Source organism: Trachemys scripta, chromosome 10 (genome assembly GCF_013100865.1).
Source record: "Trachemys scripta elegans isolate TJP31775 chromosome 10, CAS_Tse_1.0, whole genome shotgun sequence".
Classification (NCBI taxonomy): Eukaryota; Metazoa; Chordata; order Testudines; family Emydidae; genus Trachemys; species Trachemys scripta.
Window position 1 is genome coordinate 16089247 of NC_048307.1, and position 24835 is coordinate 16114081.

Consider the following 24835-nt stretch of genomic DNA (forward strand, 5'->3'; position numbering starts at 1 on the left):
ATGTTGTGCCACAACCTGCAATCTATAGGAACAAGAAACTGAGGTAATTAAAAAGTTATAGTTTACTTCCAGTTTAGTAATGGAAGAGTCATTTAACACACAGAATATAGGAAAGACAATAATGCAATGCGCAGAGTTTTGTAAGTGGCACAAGATTAGGTACTTTCCATTAAACCCAAATAGTTTTGATTTTAAGTTTAAATTTACTGCTTTCAAGCACGGCTGCTGGAATTAGGGGTATTGGAGGTGCAGCAGGGTTTCCATCATATTTAGTTTTGTTCAATGGCTTTCAGCACCCCCCACTATGAAAGCAGTGACATTGCAACAACTTTTAAGATGCACAAAGAAGTTTTTATAGTCCAATACCAATTGCAAAACTTAATTTACTGGAAAATTTGAGCCCAGACATAACATGAGATTCAAAGAGACAGTCTGCCAGTGTCTCTAAAATCTTGAATCCTGCATTTTGTGGTACAATCAATTCCACCCCTACTCACAAATCCTTTTCACATGTAAAGATGATTTCCTACAGCCAAATCAAAGATAAACTCAGCAGTGCATGGTATTATCTTACATTAGTTAAAAATAAACATCCCCCCCCACACACATACACAAATATTAGACACTGTAAACAAGTGTTGCTATACTTAAAGGACGCTTTAAAAATGGAGAGGGAAGGAGGTTGGACAAATACATATAATGGAACTAGGAAACTGAAGTTCTGTGAGCCATTCAGGAGTAGAAAAGATTTCTGTATCTTATTCTTAATGCTTTTCCAAAAGAGAAAATATGCAAACCAAAACACCCAACTCACGGACCGGAACAACGGCTGGTGTTTATACCTACCCTCCAGGATGCCAGGGCCAGAAATAGGCACAAGCTCCTTTTATGAGTGCACACAGAGTGCCTGCTCATGCTCCCAGCACTCATGCCCAGCAGAGTCAAAACAAACACAGGTCGTTATTTTTGAGTAATAAAACAGCGTACTAGGTCAGATTTTCTCTTTCTGCTGGAACATTTTAAAAACAAGAGCAGAATTAGGAATAAGCAAGTTCTGAATCAACTTTGTTCAACCAATTCTGGAATCTTTGTTCAGGTTGTGGACCCTATTCAAATATGTCCCTTTAGTTACGTTTTTTTAGCAAAAATATTCAGACAGGTTGACTTCTCTCCTGTTACAGACTTAAGTCAACCCTGTAAACAGACCTACAACCAAGGAAGTTACAGCAACAAGATTATCCCATATCTTGGAAAAATTAGTAGTTTCCGCTCAAACATATAGAGACATGTAACAGTAGGATTGATGTAGGTCAGGATTAAGGAGCATACTGGCAGATTTACACAAGGAAGTTTGCACTGTACCTACATATGTAGGACATGGCTCTAGTCTTTGCAAGAACTTTGGATTCTTCAGTCTTTTGTTGCCGAGAGCCACAGGGGCTAAGATATTTAGTCTCAAAAGTTTAACTGAGGAAGCTGCAGAGACCAGATCCGGCCCCAACAGTGGGTATGGCTTCTTGGACTCCTCAGTCTTTTGCTGCTGAGAGCCACAGGGACTAAGGGCTGGTCTACACTTGGCGGGGGGGAAATCGATCTAAGATATGCAACTTCAGCTACGAGAATAGCTCTGGTCCTCACGGCGCGGGATCGACGGCCGCGGCTCCCCCGTTGAATCTGCTTCTGCCTCTCGCTCTGGTGGAGTTCTGGAGTCAACGGGGAGCGCGTTCGGGGATCGATTTATCGTGTCTAGATGAGACGCAATAAATCGATCCCCGATAGAGCAATTACTACCCGCCGATACGGCAGGTAGTGAATACGTACCCTAATATAGGCCATATAGATCTTGGACTGGATCTGAGCAATCTTCCAGAGGGTCTCACCTTGAGGGCTCCCTTCAGGAGGAGGAGCTGCAGGAGACAGGGCTGGCGTTAGCGAGTAGCAAGCATGGCAATTGCCTGGGGCCCCAAGCCACAGGGGGCCCTGCAAATGTAAGTTACATCACATCTACAGAGTCACTGTGGGTAAATGTAATATGAATATTTCAGTAATTTAATCTCTAAAAGTGGAAATAAATCACACTAAAGCAGAGGTTTTCAAACTGTGGGGCGCCCCCCCACAGAGGGCGCAGAGGAATGCTGGGGAGGGGCATGGCAATGCCAAACACTTCAGGCTTCAGCCCTGGGCAGTGGGGCTTTGGCTTCAGCGGGTGGAGGCCCACTCCTTAGTATCTGCCCTGGGTCCCAGTGAGTCTAACGCTGTCCCTGGCATGAAAGTCTCTTTATCCTTGTGGATTCTGGGAGCAAATGCAGAAGATCAAACACCCAGAAGGTGAATGTCTTTCTCCAGGACCTTGAGGCACCGTATGTGGCTGTAGTATGCGGGGAAGACATCTGGGCAGGAAGTGCATATTTTAACCCCAGGCTCTTCTGCTTTTTCAGGTCTGCCATCACACAGAACTGAAAGAGAATCACCGACTGACTAAACTAACTGCTAACGCCAGGGTGGATAAAAATCAATGATTTTTAAAATATATATATATAAAATCAGATTTTTTTGGATAAAATGCTTTTTGAGGAAAAAACCTATTTAAAGATAGTTTTAATTAAGATACATTATAGCGCAAAGATATCTCATAATGGAATAGGGATTATAAATTCTAATTCTATAGTATGAGACAATATATTAATGTAATGTTTAAGAAAAGTTTTGTAAATGAGTTTCAATAGTTCATGGATTAGGGACCTGATCTTATGGAGTTCCAGAGGCTTCTGTATAGATTATTTAGGTTAATCTTTCTATCTACCCAATGGGACTAGTGCTCAGTCTAGAAGATACCATCAGAGATGCTTAGTTTTGCAGTTCTCAAACTGTGGATTTGCGTCTCCAGAGATAACATGCTTGTTAACAGCAAAAATGTTTTTAAATAAATAAATATATATAGAGAGGTAAGAAATAACAGACCTCAACCCTACTGTCCCTCTGCAAATTTCTGTACACAGTGTCAATCCCTTACCTCTCTCTAAAAGTGCAAAGTTTCAAAAAGTTCAATGAATAGAAGATTGTTGGGGGCGGAATAGATCTGGACAAGGAGAAGAAGTCTGGAGATAAATGTGAGAAGGGAGGGACAGGCAGTAGGAACAAAAGTGGAATGGTTTGAGCAGCATATTCCAGAATTCTAGAGGTCTTTCTAAGTGGTCTTCATTGATTTGAAATCTACCATACCATTCTCTCACTAGAAGGGAAAATCTATAATGGCAGCAGGCCATAAGAGAGACCCAGTTTGGGAATATTTTAATGAAGTTCCTCTACCTGTGGGTAAGACAGGAATGCGTGCAAAATGAAAACAGTGCAACAAAGAAATTGGTTGCCCTAATGAAACAACATCATGAGAAATGTTCCTTCTCACGAGGAAGCTATGTTGAAAATGATGAAAGGAATGTGTCTGAACATGCAGGATCTTCAGGTTGGTAAACTTTTTTATTTCATACTTCTTTCTTAAGGACTGCCTGCCTGCCTGTCTTCCTTCTGTCTTCCTCTTAGGCCTGGTCTACACTACGACTTTAATTCGGATTTATCAGCTTTAATTCGAATTAACCCTGTAACCGTCCACACAACGACGCCATTTAATTCGATGTAAAGGGCCCTTTAAATCGATTTCTGTACTCCACCCCAACGAGCGGAGTAGCGCCAAAATCGATTTTAGCAATTCGAATTAGGGTTAGTGTGGCCGCAATTCGATGGTATTGGCCTCCGGGAGCTATCCCACAGTGCATCATTGTGACCGCTCTGGACAGCAATCCGAACTCGGATGCACTGGCCAGGTAGACAGGAAAAGCCCCGCGAACATTTGAACTTCATTTCCTGTTTGCCCAGCGTGGAGAGCACAGGTGACCACAGATACCTCATCAGCACAGGTAACCATGCAGGCTGATAATCGAAAAAGAGCACCAGCATGGACCGTGAGGGAGGTACTGGATCTGATCGCTGTATGGGGAGAGGATTCAGTGCTTGCAGAACTTCGTTCTAAAAGACGAAATGCAAAAACTTTTGAAAAAATCTCCAAGGGCATGATGGAGAGAGGCCACAATAGGGACTCTGAGCAGTGCCGCGTGAAGGTCAAGGAGCTCAGACAAGCCTATCAAAAAACAAAGGAGGCAAACGGTCGCTCCGGGTCAGAGCCACGGACATGCCGCTACTACGCCGAGCTGCATGCAATTCTAGGGGGGGCTGCCACCACTACCCCACCTTTGTTCGTGGATTCTGGGTCGGGGATAGTCTCGACGCCTGAGGATTCTGCCGAGGGGGTAGAGGAGGAGGAGGAGGAGGAGGAGGATGAGCTTGCAGAGAGCACACAGCACTCCCTTCTCCCCAACAGCCAGGATCTTTTTCTCACCCTGACTGAAGTACCCTCCCAACCCTCCCAAGCCAGTACCCAAGACTCTGACCCCATGGAAGGGACCTCAGGTGAGTTTACCTTTTAAAATATAAAACTTGTTTTAAAAGCAAACGGTTTTTAATGATTACTTTGCCTGACTTTGCATTCGCGGTCAGTTCAGCTACTGGAAAAGTCTGTAGCTACTGGAAAAGTCTGTTAACGTGTATGGGGATGGAGCGGAAATCCTCCAGGGACATCTCCATGAAGCTCTCCTGGAGGTACTCCGAAAGCCTTGCCAGAAGGTTTCTGGGCAGTGCATCCTTATTCCCTCCTCCATGGTAGGACACTTGACCACGCCATGCTTGCAGCAAGTAATCTGGTATCATTGCCTGACAAAGCCTGGCAGCGTATGGTCCCGGTGTTTGCTGGCATTCAAGCAACATCCGTTCTTTATCTTGTTGTGTAATCCTCAGGAGAGTGATATCACTCCTGGTAACCTGGTTGAAATACGGGAACTTAATTAAGGGGACAGAGGTGGCCATTCCTACTGGGCTGTTTGCCTGTGGCGGAAAATAAATCCTTCCCTGCAGTTAGCCAAGCGCAGATGGGAAATTGGCCCTGAGTTTTTCGCGTTTGGCTAGCAGGGATCTTCCCTGTTACCAGCCACGCGGTGGGGGGAGGGTACTGTGATCATCCCAGAGAATTCATGGCGAGGGGGGGGGGTCGGCGGGGGGGGGGGGGGTAGTTTGGTGCCTGCAGGGATCTTCCTGCAGGGTTAGTTTGTTTTCTGGTGCTGCTGAATGTTAACAGAAAAACCGCAGCACTCTACTTGCCTGAAGGGGCCCAGACAAGCACCACCACACTCCCCCCCCCCCCCAACTGGCTGAGATTGGCCAGGCTTCTGCAGCACTCTACAAGCTATGCTTGGTATGTTGGAAAGCACGGACGGCGCTGAAGCTTACCATGGCCGCATGCAAGCCGAATTCTGTTGCTGGAACGTGAACCTCTGTTGCCCAGACCTGTGATTGATCTCTAGCAGCAAAGTCACAGGCACTCAGCATTAAGAGGCAAAATGCGACCTTGCACAGAAATCACATGTGCTATGTAATGTGAACAGTGTTGGTCACCGTGAAAGAGTATAAGCATTGTTCTGCAAAATGTAGCTTTTAAAACAATTCTCTCTTTTTTCCCCTCCCTACAGCAGCTGCAAATTCCTCAAGCCTCCCTCCTCCATCCCGAAGGTTATCACAGATAAGGCGTCGTAAGAAGAAGACGCGGGAGGACATGTTTTCTGAAATTATGCAATCCAGCAGGAGTGACAGAGCTCATCTGAATGAGTGGAAGGAAACAGTTTCAAAGTATAGGAAAGAAGTCAGTGAACGTGAGGAGAGGAGGGACCAACGTGAGGAGAGGAGGGACCAACGTGAGGAGAGGAGAGACGATCGAGATGAGAGATGGCGGCAGGAAGACCAGAGGATGAAGGATGCAACGCTGGGGCTGCTCCGGCGTCTGGTGGAGGTTCAGGAACGGCTGCTGGAAAACAGACTGCCGCTTCAGCCCCTGTTCCACCCTCCCCCCTCCCCATGTTCCGTATCCTCCTCACCCAGACGTGTAAGAACACGGGGGGGGAGGCTCCGTACACCTTCCCATTCCACCCCAGTAGACAGCCCAAGCAAAAGGCTGTCATTTTTTTAACCTTTTCTTTGTGGCTTTTTCCTTCCCAGCAATCCTCCTCCCAAATACCACCCGGGTTCCCTCCCTCTTTTTCTAATCTATTAATAAAGAATAAATGATTTTTAAATGATAGTGACTTTATTTGGTTTGAAAGAAAGCTGGGGGAAGGGGCAGGGTGGGTTCCTTACAGAAAATCAGTCAATAAAGGGGGCGGGTTTTCATGAAGGAGAAAAACAGATATTTCACACGGTAGCCTGGCCAGCCATGAAACTGGTTTTCAAAGCTTCTCTGATGCACAGCGCTTCATGGTGTGATCTTCTAATCGCCCTGGTGTCTGGCTGCGCGTAATCAGCAGCCAGGCGATTTGCCTCAGCCTCCCACCCCGCCATAAAGGTCTCCCCCTTACTTTCACAGAGATTGTGGAGCACACAGCAAGCAGAAATAACAATGGGGAGATTTCTTTGGCTGAGGTCAGAGCGAGTCAATAATGAACGCCAGCGGCCTTTTAAACGGCCAAATGCACATTCTACCACCATTCTGCACTTGCTTAGCCTGTAGTTAAACAGCTCCTGACTCCTGTCCAGGCTGCCTGTGTATGGCTTCATAAGCCATGGCATTAAGGGGTAGGCTGGGTCCCCAAGAATAACTATGGGCATTTCAACATCCCCAACGGTTATTTTCTGGTCCGGAAAGTAAGTCCCTTGCTGCAGCCCTTTAAACAGAGTAGTGTTCCTGAAGACGCGAGCGTCATGAACCCTTCCCGCCCAGCCCGCGTTGATGTTGGTGAAACGTCCCTTGTGATCCACAAGTGCTTGCAGCACCATTGAAAAGTACCCCTTGCGGTTTATGTACTCGGTGGCTTGGTGCTCCGGTGCCAAGATAGGGATATGGGTTCCGTCTATTGCCCCACCACAGTTAGGGAATCCCATTGCAGCAAAACCATCCACTATAGCCTGCACATTTCCCAGAGTCACTAACTTTCGTAGCAGCACCTGAGTGATTGCTTTGGCTACTTGCATCACAGCAGCCCCCACAGTAGATTTGCCCACTCCAAATTGATTCCCGACTGACCGGTAGCTGTCTGGCGTTGCAAGCTTCCACAGGGCTATCGCCACGCGCTTCTCAACTGTGAGGGCTGCTCTCATCTTGGTATTCTGGCGTTTCAGGGCAGGGGACAGCAAGTCACAAAGTTCCATGAAAGTGCCCTTACGCATGCGAAAGTTCCGCAGCCACTGGGAATCGTCCCAGACCTGCAACACTATGCGGTCCCACCAGTCTGTGCTTGTCTCCCGGGCCCAGAATCGGCGTTCCATGGATAGAATCTGCCCCATTAACAACATGATCTCCAAAGCACCGGGGCCTGTGGTTTCACTGAATTCTGTATCCGTGTCTGTGTCCATGTCCTCATCATGCTGCCGCCGCCGCTGCCTCCTCTCCTCGTTTTTCTGGTCCTGGCTGAGCATAAACTCCACGAGAACGCGCGAGGTGTTTGCAATATTCATGAGTGCTGTCTTGACCTCAGCGGGCTCCATGCTTGCCGTGGTATGGAGTCTGCAGTGTTCACCCACCCAGGAAAAAGGGCGCGAAAATGGTTGTCTGCCGTCCGTTGCTTTCATGCAGGGAGGGAGGGAGGGAGGAAGTGAGACTGTACCCAGAACCACCTGCGACGATGTTTTTTGTCCCATCAGGCACTGGGATCTTAACCCACAATCCCAATGGGCGCGGGAGACTGCGGGAACTATGGGATAGCTATGGATTTGCTACCCACAGTGCAACGGTGCAGAAATCGACGCTAGCCCCGGTACTTGGACGCACACCACCGAATTACTGTGCTAGTGTGGCCGCACTCATTTCGACTTTATACAACCTGTTTCTCAAATCCGAATTATCTAAATTCGGATTAATCCCGTAGTGTAGACATACCCTTATTCTTGAATTCTCATGTTTGAGCAAAAAATATAGTTGTTACTCTATGGTACTATCATTTTAAGTGCAGTTGTGATAAAAAAATAAATAGCTGAAATAGGCAGATCTTCCTTTTACAATTTCACCTTTAAAGTAGTACTCTGTGTCAGTGAATGTAATAAGTAATACTAAATGAGCAATATGGAATAATAATTAAATAACTGCATTGACTTATTTTGTTTAGGAGAATCCAGCCTCAACATACAGGATTCTGAAGACTATCCACCTTCAAGATCACCATCATTTTCTATAGTTTCAGAGTTATCTGCCAATGATAGCGTTTCAGTCACATCATGTATGTTACATAGCCACAGTATAACACCTGTAGCAAAAAGGGGAAAAAAAATCTCCATCATCCAGAAACAACCATGGATAAGTTTGTGATAAGAACCAGCAGATTACAAAAAGAGGCAATTGATGAAAAAATTGCCCGATTTGTTTATGCAACAAACTCCCTTTCCGTATGATTGAGAACCCACACTTCATTAACATGGTTCAGTCATTAAGACCAAGATACAGTCCACCCAACAGAGCAGATGTCGCAGGCAAATTGCTGGGTAAAGTGTATGAAAGAAGCAGTGTGCAAAAGGTCTAGAGGGTAAAATTGCTAACCTGAGTCTTGATGGGTGCAGCAATGTCCACAATGATCCTGTTGTATGTGCTTGTGTGACAACAGAAGAAAGGAATGTCTTCTTTACAGAAACAATTGCTACATCAGGAAATGCACACACAGCAGAATACTTACAAGTAGCAGTAGTAAAAGCTATAACAAACTGTGAAAAAAAATTCAAATGTCTAGTACACAGCTTGGTCACAGACAATGCTGCAAATGTATCCAAGATGAGAAGAAATTATTTAGAAGAGGGTCCCAAATTAACAACATACGGTTGCAGTGCTAATTTGATGCACCTCCTAGCCAAAGACTTCAGTGTTCCAGAAATAAAGGCTAATGTTGTTGAAATTGCAAAATACTTCCATAACAACCCCTTGCAGCAGCTGCTCTGTGGGAGGAACTAAGCTAACTCTCCCACAAGACGTGCGATGGAACTCAGTAGTGGACTTTTTTGAGCACTATATCAAGAACTGGCCTAATCTGATGACAGTTTGTGAACAAAATTGTGAAAAAATAGATGGCACTGTCACAGCCAAAGTTCTCAACATTGGGCTTAAGAGAAATGTTGAACACATGCTGAGTACCCTGAAGCCTATTTCTGTAGCCTGGAACAAAATGCAGGGAAATAGCTGTTTTATTGCTGACACTGTTGAAATTTGGAAGGAACTGAGTGAGATCTTAAAAAGAGAAATATGCAATGACAGAGTTAAATTACAAGCATTAAAAAACGAATAGGACAAGCACTGTCTCCAGCTCATTTTCTTGCAAATATTCTCAATACTTGTTACCAGGGTCAAACCTTAACTGCTGAAGAAGAGGAGTTGGCTATGACATGGACATCCAGCAATCATCCCTCCATAATGCCAACTATAATAAACTTCAGAGCTAAGGGTGAATCATTCAAGAAATATTATTTGCTGATGATGTTTTAAAGAAAGTCACACCAGTGAACCGGTGGAAGTCACTTAAGCACTTGGATTCAAAGACTGATGAAGTGATAATCTCACTTTTAACAGCAGTAACTTCTTCTGCCAGTGTAGAAAGAATATTTTCTTTCTTTAGACTAATTCATTCCAAATTGAGAAATCATTTGGGACCTGAAAAAGCAGGAAAGCTTGTTTTTCTTTTCCAGATTATGAACAAATAGGAAAATGAAGGTGAAGACGACTGAGTTAGCTGCAGAAGAGTTGGCTCATGTTGACCTGGCTGACAGTCAATTTAATTTTTTTTATTATTATTTCATTTAACTATTTTAGTTAAAAACAATTTAAAAAACAACAACCTGATTTTAAAAAACTTGAATATTTAACTAAATTCAAAAATTCATATGCTTGTTTTGTTAAATTATTATATGTTTGCTGTTGAAAAAAAATCCAGAATACATAACTTTGTTGTTTTAGTTAAATAAAACAATTTAAATGTCTGTCTGGTGATGTTCGCCTCCTAATACAGCATGGCAAGAAAATCCTCCAAATATTAATCATTAACCTCCCAATGACTTCATAAATAACTGCTTCAATTACCTTTGGTAAATGAAATAGCCAATCATTCATTTTCTGATATAGCTGTAAAACTAATCTGAAAAGTTTTCAAAATAAATCACTTTAAAAATGTATAGTGTGTACCTTCTAAAAATGAAACCTACAGCTATCTCTGAGTTGCGAAGAATATGTATTAAGGTTATAACAACCAACAAGAATGCACTTTTATGTAGAAATCCACAATTAAAATAGAGTCTTCTTGACTAGTGATTTAAATAATTATTTAACTCAAATTGATTTAAATCAAATCCACCCTGGCTAATACTAACTGAGAAAAAAGCAGCGCTAGCTCCAAAGAGCTTGGGGAGGTTCACATCTGTCCAGGCATATGGCTGAAAGGAACAGAGGTGGCAAGGGCATTCTGTCCTTTATATAGACGTGTCCTCAGAACATCGGTGACATTGAGGGGAGGGGCTGGGAGCACAAGAATGCTCTAGTAAGTTGACGCTGCTAGAAGAAGATTCTACCCCAAGGCACCACAAGGTGGCACAATATCCCATAAGTGGGACTATGCGAGCCACTCGAAGAACTGCTTAGAGGAAGAGTATTGGACTTCCTAGCTTCATACTTAAGGGTTTGATAATAAATACAGAGCATTTCTTTAGTGGCTTTCTCCTCAAAGTTCTTTACAAACATTAACCCTTGACACCACTGTGAAATAGATACATAAATCAAAACAGAGAGGTATTAAACTTCTGATCCTGTTCCCATTGTGGCAACACCCATGTTGATTGCAGATTTCAACAGGAGCAAAACTGGGCCCATAGTGAATTGTCCAAGGCCTTAGAGCAGTGGTTCTCAAACTTTTGTACTGGTGATCCCTTTCACACAGCAAGCCTCTGAGTGCGACCCCCCTTGTAAATTAAAAACACATTTTTATATATTTAACACCATTATAAATGCTGGAGGCAAATTGGGGTTTGGGGTGGAGGCTGACAGCTTGTGACCCCCCCCCCATGTAATAACCTTATGAGCCCCTGAAGGGTCCCAACCCCCAGTTTGAGAACCCCTGCCTTAGAGTCTTGTAAATTCTATCTCATGTGCAATCACCATTTCAACTGATTTACATATGCATGCACATGCCAAAGGACAACACTAAATATTTGTCAAAGAATTCAACACAAAAACATTTCTACATGTTGTGTTCAATCATTTCAGCCGTGTGCCTAATGCAAACAGGCAAACTGATACCTGGCCGCTGCCTGACACACTAACTCAGCAAAGGAAATCTCGATTAGCCTTTCATAGCCCACTGACAAGATGTGGGACAAGACAAGGCAAAAATACTGGACCAGATGTAGTTTTACACCAATATCTGCAGGACACTCGACCTGTAGCTAGAAAACGGCCACTGCTTCACTATTTGGGAGTCATCAAGTTCTATCTAATGTATAGAATGAAAAGGCATTTGTCACTCAGAGAGTAACAATTATAGCACAATAGCTGGAAATTCAGTAAATGTTCAAAGGTGCTGGATTAAACAGCTGTGGAAACAAAACACTTTTTAGTGACAGAACGGATACAGCACAGGAACAGGGCCCTCCATCCTTACAGTGCCCACACAACTACTCCTGGGGAAAATCTGCAACGAAAAATAAAAATTCTGCACCCAATATTTTAAAATTCTGCAAAATTCTGCATATTTTGTCAAAATAGCACAATATAATCACACCAGTTTCAATTATTTTTCATCATTTATTTCAAGATACCTGTCAGCAAGAATGTCTGTAACAAAAATAACTCTGCGTAATAATTTATTTAAACTACAATACACAGTCACATTTCCTGCACTGCCCCAGAAGCACTGCAAAGCTTTGCGGGAGTCAGGGGTAACGGAGAAGCTGAGGGAGAGGGAAGTAAATTGCTGGGAAGGGGCCTGGGTGTGAACTTGGAGGGTTGTTGGGTATGGGTGGGAAAAGTAAAGAACAGTTTTTTTGGGGAGGGGCAGGGGGAGACTGTTAGGGAGCTTCCCCCACCAGACCTTAGCTGAGCCTTAGTCTCTCCCATTCAGTCAGGCACATGTGTCCCTGTCCGCATGTACCTGTGTCCCCACCCAGCCACTCTCTGTCTCTATGTGTTCCTGTACCTCCTCCCCCCATCCCCATGTGTCTTTGTGCCCCCACCCAGGCACCCCCTGTCCCTATGTAGCTCTGCACCCCCTCCCCTATCACCATGTGGCCCTGCCCCTCCTTCCCCCCTGCGGCTCTGTGCCTCCACTCCTCTCAGCCCCTGCCCCAGTCTGTCCTCCCCCACTAGCCCTTATGAGCCCCTGTTTGACACCCCCCCCCTGCACCCCACACTGTCTGTCTCCCCAAAGCCAGTCTCCTGACCTGGCCTGGCAGGCGCTGCGAAGAAGGCAGGCTCTTTCTCTTCCCTAGCTGGCTGGGAGCAGCTGCTGTGGTCTATCGCCATGGCGCCCTCTGGTGGGCAAAAGGCAGAACTGCAGAAAGTTATTTTCTGCTGGGAGCTGCTGCTCTGTTCTATCGCCACAGTGCCCTCTGGTGGGCAGCAACTTTTTCAGCAGAAGCTTTTTTCTGCGCAAAAAAATAAAAATATACACGGCTCATTTATTATGCACACACAGTGGTGCAGAATTCCCCGAGGAGTAACTAACAGACCCTGAACTAGAGGGACCACTTGACAGTATGGGAAAGAATCTCTGTTTCCACACCATGTCTAACCCCAGGCTCTTTGCGGAGACTGCCAGCACGGGCATCAGCTAGTGCCAGTCCTGGAAGCAGTATAGGATACAGATATCTGGTCCACTAGGAACTGGATTCAAACTGCCAATTCCTTTCACATAGGTCAAATAGCCTTCAGAAGTTAACAAGTCAATCTCTACTGACTTGGGCTTAATTTGAACCAGTAACCTAGAGATGAAAGGTTTCATAACCCTTTCCCTACCCTTGCATTGCCCCCAAGTCATCCAGTCCAATAGAAATATTGTCATTTTTAAACACAGCATATTTATGCCAAAACATCCACCTGAATCACTTACAAAAATACTCCTTTGCAAACATTTTTGAGAGCATAGCTTGACTAATAATTCAATGCAGTTTTACCAGTCTCATAAAAATCAAGCATTTCATATTTGTGTAGATATATCTGTCTGCTGCTCAAAACGACCCAACTTCAACTCTTCCAGCACAGCCAATCAAATGCCATCCTACTCCTGTTTCCTAGGTAACCAACAGAGCTACCAAGAAGGAAATCCATACAGTGATGGAAAGAAACAAAGATTGTTGCAGCTATTTCCCTCCCTAACACCTATGAATTATTAAAAGTGTCACAATGATACCAGGACTGAAAGACACAGTGGCATAAGAAATGCACATTATAACAGCAGATTATTACTGTTCTTCATTATTTGCTTGTAGCAGCATCCAAAATTACCCATGTAATGTATGGCTACAGAAAAACTGTTCCTGCCCTGAAGAGCTTACAACCCAATAAGAAACAGACACAAAAGAGGGTGAGGGTGGAGTGGGGATACCAAGTCAGAAGTACAATAAAAGGTCAGATGGCCCATAAGTCTATTTATGAGACATTTCCTTTGTTCTTAAATCTTTCTTACCTCTTCACCTCGATACCTGCCCATCCTCAGTCCTCACCTATCACCCATTGCTATTGAACCTGTTACATTTTCCTGTTTCTATTTAAAAAAAAACAACAAACTACTCTATTTAAAGGCATCAAATTCTATCCACCACATCTTCCCTAGCCACAGCCTCTATTCCAGTCTCATTACACTCCTACCTCCCAAAAGTCAACCACTTCCTTGGCACGAATGCTCACTGCTAACATCAAACACAGTACTGTTACCCTTACAGAGGAGGTAAAAATAGCCAACTGTCACCTATTTACATTCTACATATACTTAGCTTGCCCCCCCGCACTTGTGCTAAAAGTCCCTGGATTTGATCACCAGGAGAGTAGGGTGGTGGGGGGAAGCTGGCAGAGCATTTTTCATAAACAAACAGGTGAAGCAGGTTCCACAGTCTGACAGAACCCACATCTTCAACGACAGGACTCAGTGTAGAGCCATTCTGTTTACTCTGGATTTTGCTTAATAGGGTGATGGTAGGTAAAATTTTGGCTTATTGCTGATTGTGGAACATAACTTAGATGCCATCGATATAAAACACTTAAATCATTATTAAAACACACTAAACCTAAGTAGATGAGGCCAGGCTAATTGGGCACTTTAAATAAAAATAGGGAAAAAGGAAGAATTGTGGTTTTCTAACATTCACACGCCACACACGCAGGATAGCTTTTTGTATATAAATAGTGGAACAGATCAGCTAAGACTTCTGCCCTCCTTCACACACACAGAGGAAAAGAAAAGAGCTGCAGAGGGTTGTTCATTGGGGGTGAGAAGGCACTTTTTATGAAGGCAAAGTTACAATAAAATGTTAGCATATTACATTGTACATTACTTGATCCCGAACAAATAAATATTAAAAAAACCTGGCTAAAAATTCTGTCTTGTGACTGGAGAGCTCTCTTCATCTTCATACACTGGGAAGAGTAACCAAATTTCTAGATCTCTCTTCTTTTTGTGCTTCTCCTGTATATGAGCTTAGTGTGAAAGCCTTTCATTACAAGAACAGTCCATATTTTACTGTGCCCAAATTCAATAGGAGGGGATCATATGTATACAATAATGTGCAATACAGGGTCTAGCTGCTAACAAAAAGAAAGAAAGAAATTTATCTTTCTGTTTAAATGCAGCTCCTTTACTGGAGCATTAAGTAAGTAGTTCGGAGATCTCCAGGAAGTGGGCATTTTGTCATAAAATGAATCTCTAAGAGTTTCCTCTCAATACTGTTTAATTCCTGAACACAGCCACCACATAGGTAATAATGTTCTCCTTTCCCTACAACCCCACCAAAAGAGCACCTTCCTAGTAGCAAAAATGACGATGATCTCAACTGGAGTTAAATGTAATCTATATGGCAATTTATAAAACTTTATGACCTACACAAACTTAAGATGCACAGTCCCTTTCCTATATTTAGAGACCAGATCCATTTTTTTTGTCCAAATCTCTTTCCCATCTGGGTTGTTTTCTTATCAACATCTTTTTCAATCAAAATTGTATATATCTTAGAAACCTTTTGTTCCAGCCTGCTCCTGGGTCAACTCCTCAAATGTGGTTAAAGGTCTAGATAGAGTCACCTGATATCCAGATTTCACAATAAAATCTTTGACTTGTAAATGTTGAAAGTCAAGTGTGTCTAAACTCTACCCAACTGGTAACTGGAAAGGAACAAGGTCCAGACCCACTTTATAGGAGGTACAGATTTCAGCTCACTCTCTTTTTAATAGTGGTGACCTGCAGAGGTAACAGGTTCCAACACTATGTTATTTGACCCATGTGAAGACCCAAGAATCAAGATGGAGCTCGGTGTGGACTAATGCTCTCTATTAAACATTAAGGATAACCATAGGTCTTACTTTAGCCAACCTAGCTTTAAGCATGTCTGCTTGCTTCCCACCTGCAGTCATGCCTCTGATGGAGGCTTCCATCAGCCAGTCGATGCACAGATGAGGACTTCTGGTGGGGGATAAATAGGACTAATTCAGATTTTAGATTAGACTACAGTAGTTCTAATGTAACCCCCTTAGTACGGAATAAGCAGAAGCTGTTTTGAAAGAGTATATTTCAAAGTTGTCCAAGGACTTTGGCAGCTATTTAGCGGGATACTTCCAATGCTATTTATAAGGATTTATTTTCACGTGATATGCTGTTTCAAGTGGTGCAGCTGCAGCTATAAAAGGGTAAAATGAGGCATTTACTTCTCTAAGTATATCTTGGTGTACTTTGCCTTTTAATAAATGTACACACATGGAGCCATATTCAGGGCATGAGCGTCACATATGCAGAAGAACAAAATTCCATAGCCAGGAAGCTGCAGTTTGTGTGTCACTCCTGCCTTTCCCAAAACTCCATGGAATTTACATTACAGATCCACTGCTGCCATAGTCAGAGAGGGTGTTTCTGGGCATGGGATTATCAAGTTCCACGCATTATAGTGTATAACCCACCCAAGCTTCAAACCCTATAAACTCTGCCATGAAAGGATTCTTCATGCTCCTGGCTAAACCATGCAGGATATTATGCAAGCGCTTTTGAGGAGGCCAGAATAGAGAGTAAAACCCTGCTTTTGCAGTATTCCTATTTTTTGCAGCATTTGTACCCATTTTGGACGCCATATATGGGTGGGTGTAGCAAAGGGAAAGCAACGTGATGAGCAAATGGTAGAGAACTACACAAAACTGGAAAGGGAGGAAAGAATTTTGATTAAAGGTACTGGGACAGACTCTTCTGCTTACAAAATATACTTTTTATATATCTTCAGATTGCAGAATATCTGTATTTAAGGTCTTACCGAAAGATGCCTGTAAAGTAAACTGCATGGTATTCTTCTGTATCTCAGAAAGATCAGGATTTGAGTCTATGGTTAAAGGGAATCTAGTTATTCCAAATCTGATGCTTAGACCATTGAGTTATAGACCTAGCTTAAAAACATTTACATAGCCATATGCAGTGCCATCTCAAGACATTTTCCAGAAAGACTCATATATATACACACATAATTAATGATTCACAAGGAAACCAGACAACCCCCTATTTTCTCACTTCATTGCTTCACTACATACAGCATGACAACAAAAACAAACCTGGATTATACCTACAAAATTACAGGTGATAGAGAGCGGTATAGGTTATCCTGCACAATTAAAGCATAATTTTATAACCTGCCGGTTCATGAAGTGTGTTAACACCAACTAATCACAGGAAAGCTTTGAAGTTCAACCTTATTGGCCTTGTCTACAACTGGCTTTTCAGACCCGTAATTCCCAACTGCTACAGCTCTACTCGTAGCTTAGGGATCAGACTTGCTACATCATACTCTACGACCTGGCAGTAAAAATGCACAAGCCCTGACTACACTGAAGTGTACAACAATGCTACCACTTCCAAATGATGCCAATGAAGTTGCACTTGGTAGTAGTTACAGGTCCAAATATTCTAGTATACATATAACCATTGAGCATGCGGGTAGAGAGTGTGGGGGGAGTATACAGCAGTGATTTTTCCCTGGCTCTGTCTACTGATAAAAGACATATGTAACCTGTTCTAGGCCTCCACTCCTAAATTATTTCACAGTAGTTTAAAATAAGTCTCCTCAATATAACAATTCCTCCTCTTTCCATACATACATTCACTGTTACTTTATCCCTGTACACAACCCCATATCAGCATGCAAGACGTGTGGGAACTTCTCTTTAATTATTAAAATGCTGTCTGATGAGACGACTATGGATTTCAACGAAGAAATTAACCTATGAAGCCATGTGACAATTTAGCCCTACAATAATTTACCTCCAAATAATTAGCACTATGGTAAGGCAGAGAGAGGTAGCACACTGATTTAACAAACTGGCTAGAGTCATCTGGATGCAAACAACATTTCCAGTAAAGCACAAGGTAGTTTATTTTCTATTGTTCTTAAACAAGGATTTTCTTCACAGGTTAGGTCCGACGGGAGTAATTTAGTGTTTAAGCCTCTAAAGGACTTCCATTTTCTTATCCAAATATTCAGAAAGAAGCATGATAGATTTGTTTTCTACTGCACAGATACTAAGCCTGTTGTTCAGTCTGCAGACTGAAAGGTGAACAAGTCCAGACTTGTTGAAATAAGATTTATGAATGCAGAAGGCTGAATTCAGATGGTGATAAATGTGTTGCAAAACAGAGGGCTAACTATTTACTGCAAATGCTAAGAAAGTACAGAAGCTCAAAATGATGTTTATATGAGTTTAGAATAATTACCTTTCCTGTCTTTAGGATGCAAATTCTAATTTTTTTTTTTAGTATTCTGGTCTTTCCTCCTTAATTATCTGCCAATTACTGTAACTATGGCCTAAAAGCCTAGCAGTCTCCCTTTGAAGTAGGCTAGTATTCTATGGACTGTCCAGCTGCAATATTGATCCACTCCCCGCCCTTACTTTAACACTAATGGGACAAAGCCCAAGGCCTGAGAACCCATTTGTTCCTGTAAGAATGCGCTATGGTCATAAAAACAGAGATTTCTAATTGACTACATTCTTCTGTTAACATGTCATATTTACAGAGGGTTTGCCCATAATATTTTCCTTTCTGGAAGAACTCTTTAGAAAGTAGTGTCCCTTCAAGTTCCAGTTCATGGAGCTCATTATGAGAAGCACTGAGATATCACATCTCATTCTACTGCTAAGACACAGTTTTTGAAGGAAGCTTTGCAAAGTAGTTTCAAATAAACTAGGCCAACACTCTACATTATGTATCACATCAATTCCACTGATTAAGATAGGTTTCAGAGTGGTAGCCGTGTTAGTCTGTATCAGCAAAAACAACAAGGAGTCTTTGTGGGTTTTAGCCCACGAAAGCTTATGCCCAAATAAATTTGTTAGTCTCTAAGGTGCCACAAGGACTCCTTGTTTTTAGTGATGAATATAGTTATACTATTTATCTTTCAATTTTATGAAAAAAAACAATGAACTAGAATTAACATTTGGCTGACCAAGAGTAAGTCTACACTGCAATTCAACATATGCAGCTGACCTATGTCAGCCAACTTGGGCTCATGGGGCTATTTAATTGAGATGTAGGTGTTCAGGGTTGGGCCAGAGCCGGGCTCTGGGACCCTGTGAGGGGAGAGGGTCTACATCTTAATTAAATAGCCCCATAGCCCCATGAGCCTGAGTCAGCTGACACAGGTCAGCCACGGATGTTGAATTGCAGTGCAGACATACCCTAAGGGCCCAAGACTATAACGGTTACACACAAGCCTCCCACTGACGACATCGGGAGCTTGTAGTGCTTGATTGTATTTCTATTGTGTCTTAAGAGAAACTATAAGTGTCCATAAAATTAGGATACATAGACTGTAAACCAGCAAAGAAAGTGGAGCTAAGACTTTAGAAAGGCCAGATAACAAGATGTTCACCTAAGTCACAGAGTAAGAAAAAAAAAATAGTTTAAAAAACATTCAAAGAATTTTAAGAGAGATTCAGACAAGGCACAGACTTTAGGTTTGCTTGAAAAGTCATCTTTTTAAGAATAACTTATGTTAAATCAATATTAAGCTACACAGAGAGATTGACTGTGCTACGAAACCCACCGTTTCCCCTCCACTCTGAATTTTGACTTTGGAGGTGAGGGAATAACCACTGTCCCACTGAAGCCAATTCACAGAGACTATCTTATCTTCCTTCTATATAAAGACTATTCTTTCCCTTAATGACAGAATGCCCCCTTCCTCCCACAGCGATGCTTAAAAACTCTTAAGACCCTGTGTCTGTGGTATTAGAATAGGACATCTTAGGACACTCAGCATAGGACACTAGGTCACTAGTTCAAACTCAGTCCACAAAGGTAGTGACCAAAAGTTGTTATTCAGATTATTATTCAGTAGTCAATGAAGCAAGTTGTCTGGATGGACCACCATCTCAGAGTCCACATTCACAAAAACAATCACAGTGGCATTGACTGGATCCTTCTTGGCACTCTGAGGAGATGTGTCAAGAACTGATGTGTCCTGAAACTGAACTATTCTAAGTCAGCCTCCAAGTTAGGATTGAGGCATGTTAGCAGAGCAAGGCAGGAAAGCTTGCCCTGCTGCTGCTCTCCATGCTGTGTCTATACTGTGGCTATGACGACAACTTAGGTCTTAAGAGCTCTTGATGCAGGACCTTGCATCAGTGCTAAATTCAGACCAAAAAAACCAAACCATACTAAAAAGTGAGAAAGATAAATGATCACTGCTACTGAGACACTAGGACCAGCTTTAAACTCCTCCTCTACAAGTAACAGACATTTAAATGCATGAGCCCCACATACAATATTTTTAATTGAACTCAGCTTAAAAATAAGAGGATATGATCCAGTTAAGGCTAGTCTATTTTCTGATTCCAACATTCTGGGTTTCCAGTACCACACAGGTATTGGAGTTTATTTAATTTATGTATTTTTAGACAAGATGGACCACCACACGTTGAGAAAGTTATCCTCAGGCAACAACACAGAAATAGCTCTCCCAAGAACAAAACAAAGACTCTTCTGTGCTCTTACATACCAGAGCCAAGAAATCAGCCCATGCTAAGGGTAATCTTTCCTAGTTTATAGCACAGCATTATTTAAAATGTGCGTAATCAGGATCTCTAAAAATGTGCATCCTCTGGTAGTTTATTTTGACATTATAAGCATTGCCACAATAAGATGATGATGTCAATGAGAACTAGAACCTTTAGAAATTTTAAAGTGTGACTGGGCTGAAAGGACAAGAACTTTCTTCTTGCACATTTACTACAAAATTTGTGCAAACAGCCAAACCCATGCACCTTGAAAACTGAAAGCTTGATTGCAAAGTGCCTAAATGCAACTACATTGATATATTTACTATACCAGTATCCAATATTTAAAGTGATTTTTCTAATCAACTGCTGCAGTTTTGTTCCTAACTTTTGAAGGGAAGCCAGAAGCTATGATACTACAGCTGTTCTGCCATTTAACTTCTGATGAGTTATATTTGGCTTCAGACAGGAACGTAAAATGATACTCCTCAATAGATCACATATTAAAGTACCACCAGGGGCTTCTCTGAAAGAATGATGAAGACCTGTTAATTATTTCAGGCTCACTTCTGCTAAGTTACTGTTCAAGTCTGGTCAATTTTTACATCAGACAATGACATTATGTGACCTACGTCAGTGCTTCTCAAAGCTGGTCTGCCGCTTGTTCAGGGAAAGTCCCTGGTGGTCCAGGCCGGTTTGTTTACCTGCTGCGTCCGCAGGTTCGGCCGATCGCGGCTCCCACTGGCCGCGGTTCACCGCTCCAGGCCAATGGGGGCTGTGGGAAGCGGCGGCCAGCACATCCCTCAGCCCGTGCTACTTCCCGCAGCTCCCATTGGCCTGGGACGGGGAACCGCGGCCAGTGGGAGCTGCGATCGGCCGAACCTGCGGACGCGGCAAGTAAACAAACCGGCCCGGACCGCCAGGGGCTTTCCCTGAACAAGCGGCGGCCTGGCTTTGAGAAGCACTGACCTACGTCATAGTCTACTCACATGGTAGCACAACACACCAATGGGGGCTGCTGGAAGCGGCGGCCAGCATGTCCCTTGGCCCGTGCCGCTTCCAGCAGCTCTCATTGGCCTAGAGCAGTGAACCACGGCCAATGGGAGCCGCGATCGGCCAGACCTGCGGACGCGGCAGGTAAACAAACCGGCCCGGCCCGCCAGGGGCTTTCCCTAAACAAGCGGCGTCCCAAGTTTGGGAAACACTGCTTTAAGGCATCAAGCCTCTGCCAATTAAAGAAAGTGTCTCAGGTCATATGGCTTCCCCTATTTCAGAGCAATCAAGGTAAGAGTTCAAGTTGAATACAACAGCCAACAGCAATAAAAACCAAAGTCAATGAACAGCTGCATACAACCTGTTTATAGCAATTAATGATATATGTTGAAATAGTTCAATGCTGGCTGTCATCTATTTTACAAAATGTGAAACAATACCACTAGAGAGCATATTCTTCCTTGGACATGTACCTAATTCCCATTAATGTTATTGGCTGTGTCTCACTCTGAGGACAGACAATATATTAGTATAATTTCCCATTTGATTTTTAAAAGGGAACTGGCTATAGTATATAAAAGGTTGTTGAAAGTTTCTCGTGCAAGTTTAAAATGTCAGATGTTTTGCAACTGGTTTGCTGCCAACAAAGGTGAGCCTTAAGGACAAAGGAGGGGAGCAAATGAGGGAGTAAATTTAAGGGTGGTCTCACTCTCAGAGCATATTTTGTTATCCTTTTCTCCAGGGTAAGTCCTTGTTTTCAAAAGCCTACCAACAGAGGCTGCCTTCAAGGGAAACTCACTCTCTGTCCTCCTTCCCCTTCCCAAAACGGTCACATGCAAAAAGTGGAAGGAAGAATCTGGAGGCTTTTAAAAAAAGGCTCATGCATACTCTGAAAATGACTTCTCAAGAACAGTTAAACATGGACTTTACCAAGTTTAAAGCACAATTTCTACCTGGCTATAACACTTTGGTCCTATCTGCACAGGGAGGATCATGCTTAAAAGCTGTTGGTTTACATTGAGCATAACTATTAACCTGTTTCTGAAACTCAGGCCTATTTCAGAGTGAAAATGCTGCCTTTTTGAGTGAAGAGAGTACTTTTATTATCAAAACTGAATAAGAGGAAGAGTAAAAAACTGCACACACAAAAAAGTGAATTTCACCCAGCTATATTTCAAAGTAAGGTAACTAGTGCAATTCAATAGACTTAGAAAGTCTACTTTTTAAAAACAGAACCATTTCCTTTTGCAGCTTTTATTCTTTTAAATTTTAGTCAAAAGACTACTTTCATAATACTTTAAAGACATATGGTATTAATATTTTTCTTGGACCAGCATATTCCTTGCTTCTGTCCACATTATAACTTTTTAATAATTTAACTACCGTATAACCCTATGCCATGGGAAGCCATTATGTTTCGTTTGAATAACTGAACAGCAGGCACTTACAGATGGCACCTAGGAAGGAAAGGTTATTTCCAGGGGGCAACCAAAACTGCGCTGAAAATCAATGGAAATTGTACTTCTCAATTCCTTGGTGCTTTTGAAAGTCTCCTCTGTATCGCAAGTTTGCATATGGAAGTCTCTGTTTACCATCACAATACTAACAGCACACGTCCACGCATCTCACCATGGCCTGAGAAGACAGGGTCAGGTTACATCAGGGGTTCTCAACCTTTTTCTTTCTGAGGCTACCCAACATGCTATAAAAATCCCCCAGCCTGTCTGTGCCACAGCAACTGTTTTTCTGCATTTAAAAGCCAGGGCCAGCATTAGGGGATAGCAAGCAGGGCAATTGCCGGGGGTCCCATGCCACAGGGGGCCCTGTGAAGCTAAGGCTTTGGCTTCAGCCCCACATGGTGGGGCTTTGGTTTTCTGCCCTGGGCCCCAGCAAGTCTAATGCCAGCCCTGCTTGGTGGCCTCCCTGAAACCTGCTCATGGCCCCCTAGTGGGCCTGAGACCCCTGGTTGAGAACCACTGCTCCAGATACTACCAACAAGTGTCAACTGGAAGAAGGTTGTTTATGATGTGGACATTTTCCACTAAGCACTAGACAGATACCACCAATTCATTTCACAGATACCACTATGCAGCTGTCAGATGGTAATCCACTGATAGTTTAGAATGTGTGCAAATCAGTGAACTCCCAATGCCATTACTGACATTCAAAAACCAGGATTCTCAGCCTCTTGGCAGTGGAGCACTTGGGAAAGAGGATGCCTGCCTCTTTTTCTGTCTCAGAGCTGCAGGGTCATTGCTGGCTGTTTGACGGCTGTCCTTTTCCTCTGCATTTCCCTCCCTCCTCTCCCCTAAATGGAACTACACAATACTCTTCACAGCATCTACAACAAGAGAAAGAGAAAAGTGCAGTGCGTAGGATATTTACCATATTTCCCAAAGAGAAAATTGGACACCCCCAGCTGCTTGCCAGAGGGCCTGCCTTCCCCCAACCCCCATGCTGTTGCCTGGTCGCTGGAACCCTGTGTGGGTCCCTCATGCTGAAAAGCTGCTCACTCTCACCCAGCCCTACTTCCCCCCTGCAGGGAGACGGCATCTCCACTTGCTCCCTCTGAGCTGCACCCCACTTTTTAAAAAAAACCCACAAAAGTGGGCATTTGTCCTGTTTGCTCTTGCCAACTGATCAGGTCAGCAAGAGCAAACATGACAAATGCCTCCTTTTGGAAAAAAGTTGGGAGGGCCAGGACAGGGCTTAAAAAAGGGACTGTCCTGGCCAAAACAGGACGTATGGTCTTCCTAGCTGTGCACCACCAGTATGGGCAGGGATTGTTCAGCAACAGCAAGTGGAGCAGCACTGTATAGAGAGTAAACAAGGCAAGAAGGCTTGGGGAGGGAGAACAGAGTGATTGAGGAGGAGAGGGAAACACTGGAAAAAGAAAACTATGAAACAAAATGGGAAGAGAAGTAGCCCGTCATCTTCATGATGTGCGTCACAAAGCTAGACTCCTTGTATTTGCTGTCTATAAACATGCTCGTTCATACCTTTTGGCTGTCAGTGACTAATGTTACTATTATTAACTAAAACTATTTGAAATGCCAAGCACTAGGATAGCCCAGCATTGATAATGCAGCATTCATGCATCTGCAGGAAAAGATGTTGGTGCTGGGGTTCAAGCCCTAAAGTGAGCACTATTCAACTGGACTAATATTTAAAATGTAAATGATTATAAATCATTTACACTAAGAGGCTGTCATCAAGAAAAGATTCGGTGTAAAGAGAAATGAGGAAGTGTATCTAGCTCTCTTTTCTTTCTCACAGAAATTGTACAGTACTTTTATTTTTCTGTAAATACTTGCCTAACTCATCATACACAAAGCTTTGCCGGTCCAACTTCTGCGTTCATATTCCTTCTCCCAAAAGCATGTATTCATGGTGTGATGTGACACCCCATATTCTTCATAGAAATGTTGTTAGGATATGAATATGGCATAACATGTTTTATGCAAGATGGGTCATGTTAGATATAATTGGAAAGGTTATGATTTACTAAATGTATATTTTCCGTATCGAAGTGGGCTGTAGTCCACAAAA

At 43.0% G+C, this 24835-nt stretch overlaps 1 protein-coding gene across 2 annotated transcripts in view; it reads right to left on the minus strand.

Annotated features, from left to right (window-relative positions):
- The window catches only part of MOSMO (modulator of smoothened), a 56932-nt gene that overhangs the window by 21690 nt on the left and 10407 nt on the right, over positions 1 to 24835 (minus strand). The window lies entirely within an intron of this gene.